Source organism: Ictalurus furcatus, chromosome 10 (assembly GCF_023375685.1).
Source record: "Ictalurus furcatus strain D&B chromosome 10, Billie_1.0, whole genome shotgun sequence".
NCBI lineage: Eukaryota > Metazoa > Chordata > Actinopteri > Siluriformes > Ictaluridae > Ictalurus > Ictalurus furcatus.
This window is the reverse complement of record NC_071264.1, coordinates 21,220,424-21,230,423: the sequence shown is the minus strand read 5'-3', so window position 1 is coordinate 21,230,423 and position 10,000 is coordinate 21,220,424. Positions and strand designations below refer to the sequence as shown.

Sequence of the window (10,000 nt, the reverse complement as noted above, 5' to 3'; positions counted from 1 at the left end):
GAGCTGTATCTGCATGACAGGCTGACAGATTTGCCCAAGTGAACTTAGGTTACTTTTCACTTGCAAGCAGGAAGGGGGGAAAAGCGTATTCAAAAGGCCTCCATAACATACCATGCCAACACAAGGCATAGCTAGCGTCTCTGCTTGCATAATCTCCTTCCAGAGAAAATAAAGCGCATTCCCATTTTCAACACTCAGACTTTAATGAACCCAGGGGTTACATCACTGCCTCTGATGAGAGACTGGAGGCAGCCCTGATTCAAACAAATAATGTTGTTTTAAAATTTCCTCTCTCCTGCAGAAAAGATATTTTAAAAAATGTATTTAAAAAATAGTTATGAACTTAAGTTACACGCGGTGTTTGTTAGTGGTATCCTGTGGGATAGCATGAGTGTTGTGGAAAAAAATGTGAAGACCTGCGCCAGCTATGATCAATAGCTGCAATGAAAAAAAAAAACCATGGTGAGATTTATATTTTGTCTTCAAATATTAATGCATCATTTGTGGTGGTGATATCGTGCACTGGCTACAAGACCAAGCAAAATCTATTGCTGACTTGCATTAAAGAAATAATGCCAAACAAATACATTTACAATTCACAATGCTGTGAAAAAGTATTTGCTGATTTTTTCTGTTTTTGTCTCACTTTAGATAACTGGAGATCAGTCTTTCATAGCACCGTAGTGGAATTTTGGCCCACTCTTCTTTAGTTCAGCCACACTGGTGGTTTTCGAGCATGAACTGCCCGTTTAAGGTCCTGCCTCAGCATCTTAATTGGTTCAAGTCAGGACTTTGATTAGGCCACTCCAAAACGTTAATTTTACTTTTTTGAAGCATTCAGTGGTGGACTTACTCCTATGCTTTGGATCATTGTCTTGCTGCATAAACCAGTTGTGCTTGAGTTTCAATTTACAGACCGAAGACCAGACATTCTCCTTAAGGATTTTCGTGGGGAGTGCAGAATTCAGGTTTCCCTCAATTACTGCAAATTGCCCAGGCCCTGAAGCAGCAAAGCATCCCCACACCATCACACTTTCACCACAATGCTTGACTGTAGATATGATGTTCTTTTTGGGGAATTCTGTGTTTGGTTTACGTCAGATGTAACGGGACCCCCGTCTTCCAAACAGTTCCACTTTTGACTTATCAATCCACAGAACATTCTCCCAAAAGGCTTGAGGATCCTCAAGGTTTGTTTTGGCAAAATTTAGACAAGCCTTAATGTTCTTCTGGGTTAGCAGTGGTTTTCACCTCGCCACTCTTCCATGGATGCCATTTTTTCACTTCCATGGATGTCTTTCTGATAGTGGAGTCATGAACAGTGACCTTTATTGATGCAAGAGAGGCCTGTAGTTCCTTTGATGTTGACCTTGGCTCTTTTGTGAGTCGTTGTTGTGCTCTTGGAAGAATTTTGGAAGGTTTGCAAAATTCCACTTCTGGGAAGGTTTGCTACTGTGCTGAGTTTTTCAATTGGAAGATAATGGCTCTCATTGTGGTTTGTTGGAGTCCCAGAGCCTTTAAATTAGCTTTGTAACCCTTCCCAGACTGATGTTTTTCAATCACCTTCTTCATCATCTTTTCTGAAATTTCTTTCAACTTTGGCATAGTGCATTACTGGGTAAGACCTTTTAACCAACTTCAAGCTGTTGAAAAAAGTTCTATTTAAATGTTGATTTGATTTGAACAGGGCTGGCAGTAATAATGCTTGGTTGCATCTAGTCCAGCTGAACCCCATTAATGCAGTTTCATAGATTTGGGGAATTACTAACTAATTCATTCAGATCACTTTTCCCCCCCATTCAGAAGTTTTGATGTGAATATTAACTGAAGCTCTTGACCTGTGTCTGTATTTTTACACACTGCGCAGCCTGATTGGATAGTTGGATAACTGCATGAATGAGCAGGTGTACAGGTGTTCCTACTAAAGTGGACAGTGAATGTGTAAAAACTGTGACAGTTGATTCAGCATTGTAGATATTGTTGTAGGTATGTGCTTGTTTTAATGCATTGTGACATTTCTGGCATGCACAGCCTTTCTCATAGTTAATTACTGCAAGCGCCCTTCCTGGTTTATTAAATAAATCCCAGAGTTGACAGATTGGATTGATTCTCTTCCAGCCCAATTACTGTTTGCAAACCTCACACCAGTTCCACTATAAAGCAATCCCAAATGAACATTAAACTCTATAAAAAAAAGATAGAAAACAGAACATTATTTCCCATAATCATTAGATTCAAGGGCGTAACAATCGGTAAGCAAGTAATGCAACTGCATCAGGGCCCGGACCCCCTAGGGGCCCGCGAAGTTCACAAGTACTTAGATCTGGGCCCTATCATCCGTAAGCAGGACATGCGTTTACATTAGTATACCCATGAACACCGAAGCAATGCATGGCGAATGGCGATTTAAATATAATGTATGTGTATCAAACTTCTGCTTCATGGTGTGTCTTTGACGTCATTACCCGAGTATATAACACAGTACCAGAAAACAATTATAATATATATATATGTATTTCTGTAAAACTATTGAAACAAACTATAGTTATAATTACAAGAAGTTTTTTAATAAGGACTGGTGGATTTTGGTTTGGTTTTCAAAAAAAATCAGCACTGGGCATTCTGGGACATTACTAGCAATTGCGAACATGTGGAATATGTGCAAAACAGTACCTAGTTGAACTTGAGTTAAAGAGCGATGCCATGGAGTTTAAGTATAGACACAAAAGCGGCTTTCAGAAGTGAAAACTAAAAGAAACGGCAGAGAAAGATAAAAATAAACTGCCAAAAATAGGACATTTCTTTATAAAGATAGCTCAGTGACAGTGGCTTCTGCCGTGCGTTCTTTTTCTAGACTGAAATTGATATATATATATATATAAAAGAAAACTATCTGAGGAGCTCAGTGGGACAGAGCCGTCTCTCTTGACTTGCCAAACCCTCGATTGAGAATGCCCTGGCGCGCCAGGTGGATCTTAAGGATTTGATCGAAAACTTTGCCCAGAGGAAAGCCCGGAAATTGCCGCTATGATGTAAGTGAGCATCTTTCTAATTATTTTAACGATCAGGTATTGTGATTGGATATAGTAGGCAGAGGGCCCTATGTGTGCACAGCCATAGCAATGTGTTATCTACCATGGTGCGTCATCAGCAATGTTTTTTTCATTTGTTGTAGTGCACCTACTCCTGATTTGTTTAGTCATCTATTAGCTACTGTAAAATATGTACGATAGTCTATTTTGTTGAATATTGACACTAAGCTCTGCTTAGGGGGCCTGCCTTGACAATCCTGCATTGGGGCTCATTGTTGGCTCATTATGCCACTGGTTAGATTTGTTTCCACTCCTACAGAGATCTGCCAGAATATTTACTTAACTTTTAACTATTTATGCCAACTCATAGTTGCTTGTGCTTTATGTAATAGATATCCATTAAATTGTTTCCTTTTTCTATGTCTTAGTGCATCCATGCTTCACACTTATTATTTTTACACTCTAGTATAATGGGAAAAAAATAAATACAAGTTCTACAAATAGGGAAAACCACAACTTTGGTTTCTAGTTCAACTTAAGAGATGAGTGACAACATGCATTATCATTTTGTCATGCAATGACGTATCACCCCAAAAAATGGTTTCCCCTTTTCAAAAATAACATACACAATATTCCCCTTTCTCACAATTTAGTTGATCCATGAAGAGATGTTTGTTGCCTGATCTCTGGTTCTCTAGTTTGCTACTGGAGCTACAAGGATACGCTTCAGTGTGAGCTGGTAATGAAGCCCCAATAAGCTCCAGTGCTATATGGGTTGAGGCGGGTGTGTGATAATTAACCTAGAAACCCATGAGGGCACTACAGATCTGTTTCTTTCTAAAAGGTATAAGCAGTCACTTAGGGTCCACAGACAGAAAAATAAATAAAAAATACACTTTACTATCATTTCGCAAAAGGTTTTATGTGTCAGGCAGTCAAATGGGAGCGCTTTGTGGTGTCAAAAGAATAAAAACAGCAATTTACATATCTGAATTAGGTGACTAACATCAGAAGATCACAAACAAGTGAAGAAAACAGATTTGAAATTGGTCCAAAATACAGGTAAGAAATTAATGCAAATTAATTTTATTTAATCAGTTTTTCTGATTCTACTTGAAGATGTAATTGCAATGGCAAACCAAACTGTTTTTGCTCCACAATTCCATTTTCTCCCATAACTTCTTCTGAAATGTTTTGTCCATGTAACAAACAGTCTTGCTAACCTGCCATTGTGTCCAGCTGGTGCAGATTTAGTGAAGGTACCAAAGCTGTAGAACCCGAACCTTTATCAGAATACTAGACAAATGACTGATGGAAAGGGGAAACAAGCACAGCTCCACTTTTCTGGTTCTAAAGGTCCTAGTATTGTGTGCAGTAAAAAAAATCCTTCACATTCTAAAGATCCTAATCATTAATGATCTAATGAACCTTTGGGTTTGTGCAGTAAAGTAGGAATAATAGTGGAAATGTATAGCACTAGGTAGTGCAGTTAGTCTATCATATATAATATCATATTGTATCACGTCATATCATATATCATACATTCACCAAAAAACAGCTGAACATATCTAGTTTTACTTTTTAAAAAAGTATCATTATTTTATATTTTGTAAATTATTAGTTTTTATTTGAAGATCAGTTTAGTTTTAGCTGGTATTTACTTTGGCTTTGTCACTTTCTATTATTTTAATTTAGTTTTACCATTTATTTTGTGGCACAGAGTGTCTTTCAGTTGTTTGTGTGATTTTCCGAAAGGAATGCATGAAGACACACTGAACATTGTGTAACTTCCTTGAAACAAGCAAAGCATGTTTAACATTTGTTATCAAAGGTCTACAAGTACACTGTCAGCAAATAATCTTGCTGAATGTGGGGAAATAAAATGATCTTTTACCTCAAAGTACGGCATTATTATAAACCAGACGTGTAGCCTACTTTTCTGCGTATGTTAATAGTTTTAGTATAGACTAGCATGACATTCTTCCACAGAGCAATTCTTTTTGTGGAATGTAAGATTGTACAATCAGGAAGTACTCTACCTCAATCTGGCAACCCACACCATTCTTCAAATGCATTCCCGGAGGAAAGCAGCAGGTGGGAAATAAATATATTGCTGCTGATGACACTTTTTTTTCAGCAACTTGCAACAATTCTTATTTTAAACTTAATGTCATTTGTATTGGAATGAGAATGTGGGGTCAGCTTAGACACTGGAGAACATCCGCAGTGTTAATTCAGCTCAAACCCTGTTGAGATAACACCTAAAGTGTTGAATGAACACTTACAGAGTTGCCAAGTTAATATCAACAATGCTAAATTAACTAATACAGTGAAGGGTTAACACTCCACAGCTTTACATGAACTTAACACCTATAGTTTTACATGACCTTTTATTGTGCATAATTAACACTTTCTAGTGATCAGTATTAAAACCTATAGTTCTACATGATCTTTTAGTGTTCTGAATTAACACCTACAGCATTACAAGTCTAGTGTTGAATGAAAGTCAATCCAGAGCTGAATTAACCCAAGTTAATTCTTCCCAGTAACACTGTCTATGTTAGTTCGGCACGGTGTTAATACTCTATAGCAATGTTCAAGCAGGCTCCTCAGCTGTATTCACGCCCTCTGAATCAAGTATTGCCAAAGTGCCTCGCGCCGTTTTGAATTCCACGTCTGCCCGCAGCGCGCGGATAGCTCCCTTATTTGCATATGCATACATGGTGAGCCAATGGTGTGCCACAGGGCGTGGCTTCCCCCACAGCGCGGTGCTAGCTGCTCGCACAGGTCTGTATAAATGGGAGCTCAGTCGCGCGCACAGCTCATACAACAACGCATGCACGCACACGCAGCACGCACACGCTCAGCGTTAATCCTTCTCCAGCAGCAGTTTGGATGACAGTTCGGGTTTTATTTTTGCCGAGAAGTGGACAGCGATTTTTGTTCATGCTTCCAGGTTTGTGTGTCACTTTGGACTTTTAATCTTTATGGAGTTTTTTATTTTATTTTATTATTTATTTATTTATTTATTTATTTAGATCTATGTAGATCCGTTCTAAAGGTCGATAATTCAATAGGACACAGGTGCGTGCGAGCTCATTTTCCTGAGAGGAGGGAAACTCGGGTTGGTATTTTTTCATTCAGTATGCACCTTTCCATATTTAGGCTCGTGCAATTAAGGGATCGCCTGATTTAATTGCTACTCGAGTTTTGCATTTTAGCATGCACAACACTTCACGTGTATAAACCCCAAACAAACCATCTCAATGCAGTGCACTGGAGTCACTCATTCCACTGTTATATTGGCAACCTGCTTTTTAAATTCCAGTCCCCAAGTCCTTATCATTTGAAATCCGCTTTCAGTTTTTCCCTAACCCTCCCTATTAAAAACTTATGTGAGACTGGTAAGTCAGGTGTGATAATCCACAAGATGTACTGGGCAGAAGGACTGAAGAAGCAGGACTGGGAAATCCAATAGATCGGCAGAAGAAAAGCTGAACAGCTGATTTTGAGCTATATGCACGTGGTCGCATTCCACGGTGCGGAATCGTGTCAGTGCAGTAATAATAATAATAATAATAATAATAATAAGCGTCTAGATCTGAGTTTGTTAAGTAAGCGCACTTGGAAACTTCAGTCCTCGGTGTGATGCTGAGATGAGCGACCCCCGAGAAGAGCACCTGTTACGGCATCGTTGCATCATCACACACACAGGTGAGCGCACGTTTATTTATATTCTTATGAGACGTTACGATCAAACATTTCATGATCAAACACTTCAAGTGTTAATTGAAGAGATAACTGAATAAAGTGTTGGGGAGGAAGATCAGAAGCATCTTATTTGCACTGCAAAACCTTCCGAGTGGAATTGAATACCTAGGTAACGCGTAGTTTTTCATTGACACTTAAGTTGCCTCTTATAGTTCTTGAAATAATGCAGTCTTGGCGTGACAGCTGAGCATGAAGTTTGAATTAACACCTACATTAATAACTCTTACAATACTAAACACAAACGATAATTTCAGATCGGTGTAGATGTTAGTTCAACACTATGAGGCAGCTTAACACTGTGGGTGCTCATCGTAAATTCTGCCTTAGAAATGTTGTAATTCAAAGCTACAGTTGTTAGGTCAGCATTGGATGTGTTCATTCAACACTGTGGTTATTAAGTCAGCGTTGTATGTGTTAATTCAATACTAATGATGTTCATTCATAACTATAGTTAGTAAGTCAGAATTACAGGTGTTAATTTAACACTAATGGTGTTAATTCATAACTGTAGTTATTAAGTCAGCATTGCAGGTGTTATGCAACACTGATGGTGTTAATTCAGCGTTGCAATTATTAAATCAGCATTGTAGGTGTTAATTCAACACTGTAGTCATCAAGTCAGCACTGTATGTGTTAATCCAACACTGTAGTAATTTAGACAGCATTATAGGTGTTAATTCAACTCTGTAGTTATTAAGTCAGCATTGTACTTGCTAAAATAAACACTGTAGTCAGCATTGTGTGTGTTAATTCAATACTGCAGGTGTTGTTCAACACTATGGTATTAATTCAACACTAGATGTAAACTTAATACTGTATGAGTCAGATTAACACCTTTGGTAAACTCATTTAATTCAGCATTGCAAGAGATTATTCAACACTGTAATAATCACTTCAACACCCGGTGTTAATTCTACCCTTTAGGAGTTAAAGGGTTTTATTGTGAAATCTGAAATGTACAATCTCTACCATGAAACACCCAGGTAATATCGAGTAAAATTTCTCATGTAGGTGTTTGGTGTTGTTTTTTATGCCAGGTAACGCATGCACACACAGACACATGCACACACACGCACACACACATCAACACAGTCCTGTGATGTGATGGAGGTCGACTTTTGACAGCTGATCTGTATTATTCACATCTAGCAAGTGACTGATGAAAACAATTGTCAGCTAGTGTTATATATGACTGCCGTGGGCCAGGTTGGTACACAGGAGCTTCATTTATGAAAAAAAAAAAGCATTTGCATTTGGATCTTTAGTCTTTCTGTAATCATTATTCCAAAGACATTTGTTCAGCAGCTCTCAGTTGGTAAGATCAATCTCTTCCTGCCGGAATTTCCCAATGTGAAGTTTGGGGTTCTTCCAGCCTCAGTCATCAGGGTTCTTCCAGCCTCAGTCATCAGCACACATCAGCCTGTGGAACACTGGCATCTGTAGGCTTAGAGCCATTATTGAGCTTTTACAATAAAGTGGGTGTGCTTTGCCAAATTCACTCACATTGACTGGTGCCAAATAAACTGGTATTGCATTTCCAAGTCTGCTGTTATTGAGTTGACAAATGCACTGGCATTGGAATGCCAAGCCCACTGGCATTTGTTTGCCAAGTCCATTGTTATTGAATTGCCAAACCAACAGGCATTGGGTTACCAAGGCCATTGCCATTGGATTTCCAAGCCCACTGACATTGGTTTGCCAAGCCTACAGATACTAGGTTTCAATACCATCAACTTTGGTTTGTCCAACCCACTGGCACGGGGTTGCCAAGCCCATTTAAATTAGGTTGCCAGTCCCACTGGCATTGCCTTTCCAAGCCTACCAGCTTTGATTTGCCTAACCAACTAGCACTGGGTTGCCAAGCTCACTGGCATAGAGATGTTTGTTGTTTTTTCTATTAGTGTGAAATTGCAGCAGGCTGCCAGAAACAGCTTTTCATTCCTCGTCCAGCAGCTACTAAATGGTGTGTGAAATTATCGAGAGTGGCGATCCTTTTCCCACACACTCTCAGAGCTCCCACTCCCGTTCCCTCTAAGTTGTTAATTAACGGCAGCGGCGTCTTCAGAATGAGTGTTTTAATGAAATTAGTGCCGCGTGTGTGCGACGGTTTGCATCCCATGCCTCACTAATGACTTGTGCAATCACAGCATGCTGGTTTGCAGTCACCTACTTTCTCTCTTGGCTCCTCTCTTGGAGGATGGGAAAGCGGCACACAGAAGCGGAGACCATTGTGGCTGCGTCTTTCTCATATAAAGTAGCCCTCAGTGGCAATTAGTTTATTGTAGGGTAGAAGGAAAGGAGCAGTGGCTATAATTCTGCTCTTCCTGTCTGAAGGTTATTTTAGGCTGTACATTAAACACAGGCTGGCTTCAGAGTGACCTAGTTACTCTCTCTCTCACACACACACACACAAGCACACACACTAGCACACACAGGTAGAGGCTGACAGATGTCCTCTCACTCCGCCCATGCTCTTACTATCCCTCTGATCCTTTCCATGATCCTTCCTCCTTCTCTGTTTTAATCTAAACCCATTATTTATTCTGTTTCTCCGGGTCTATAATTGCTGAAAATGCTACATTTTATGTCCAGTGTTCTTGTTAGAAAGTTTTTTTTAAGAACACCAGAATACATAGAATCAGCTGAAACAACATTCTGGGATAGTCGTAATTTTCATGTAATCGAACAGTGTAATTTTGATGGCTGCAGTATGAGTGTCACATTCAAATGATTATGTAGTGAGATAAAATGAGTGTTTTCTATAACATGTACCTAGCTATTGTTTTTGTTTAGCATCCTTACACTTTGTTAGGATTTTACAAGCTTTTAGTCGTAATACATTAATGTAAATTGTTCCAAACTACACGTTTTCTTTCACATTTTCTTGATATGTCTCCCTGGTTGTCTCTGTCTGGGTTTGGACTGGAACGAGATTTGTGTTGCAAATTTAGCTCCAATGGCTGGGATGAACAGGTGCACTAAAGCTAATGTCGAAACATAATGTAAGCATTTGCCGTAAAGCATATTTATTGAACCTGATTGTCAAGCAGGCCATCTCAATGTTTATGTCTGTTCATGCGAGCTAACAAGAACCTGATCAACTTCTTAAATAATGCATGACTCATTCCATACATCAGTTTTTGTAATGGTTTCTGAACAAGATTTAACAACATGACTATATATAGGTCACCACTTCA

General features: G+C 39.1%; 1 protein-coding gene across 1 annotated transcript in view; it reads left to right on the top strand.

The window, feature by feature from the left end:
* The first annotated feature begins 5,551 nt into the window (after positions 1-5,551).
* LOC128613304 (cell migration-inducing and hyaluronan-binding protein) overlaps positions 5,552-10,000 on the top strand; it is a 137,727-nt gene continuing 133,278 nt past the window's right edge. The window contains exon 1 of the mRNA XM_053633971.1: positions 5,552-5,988. The gene's annotated coding sequence lies outside the window, so the exon portion shown is untranslated. The remainder of the gene's footprint in view (positions 5,989-10,000) is intronic.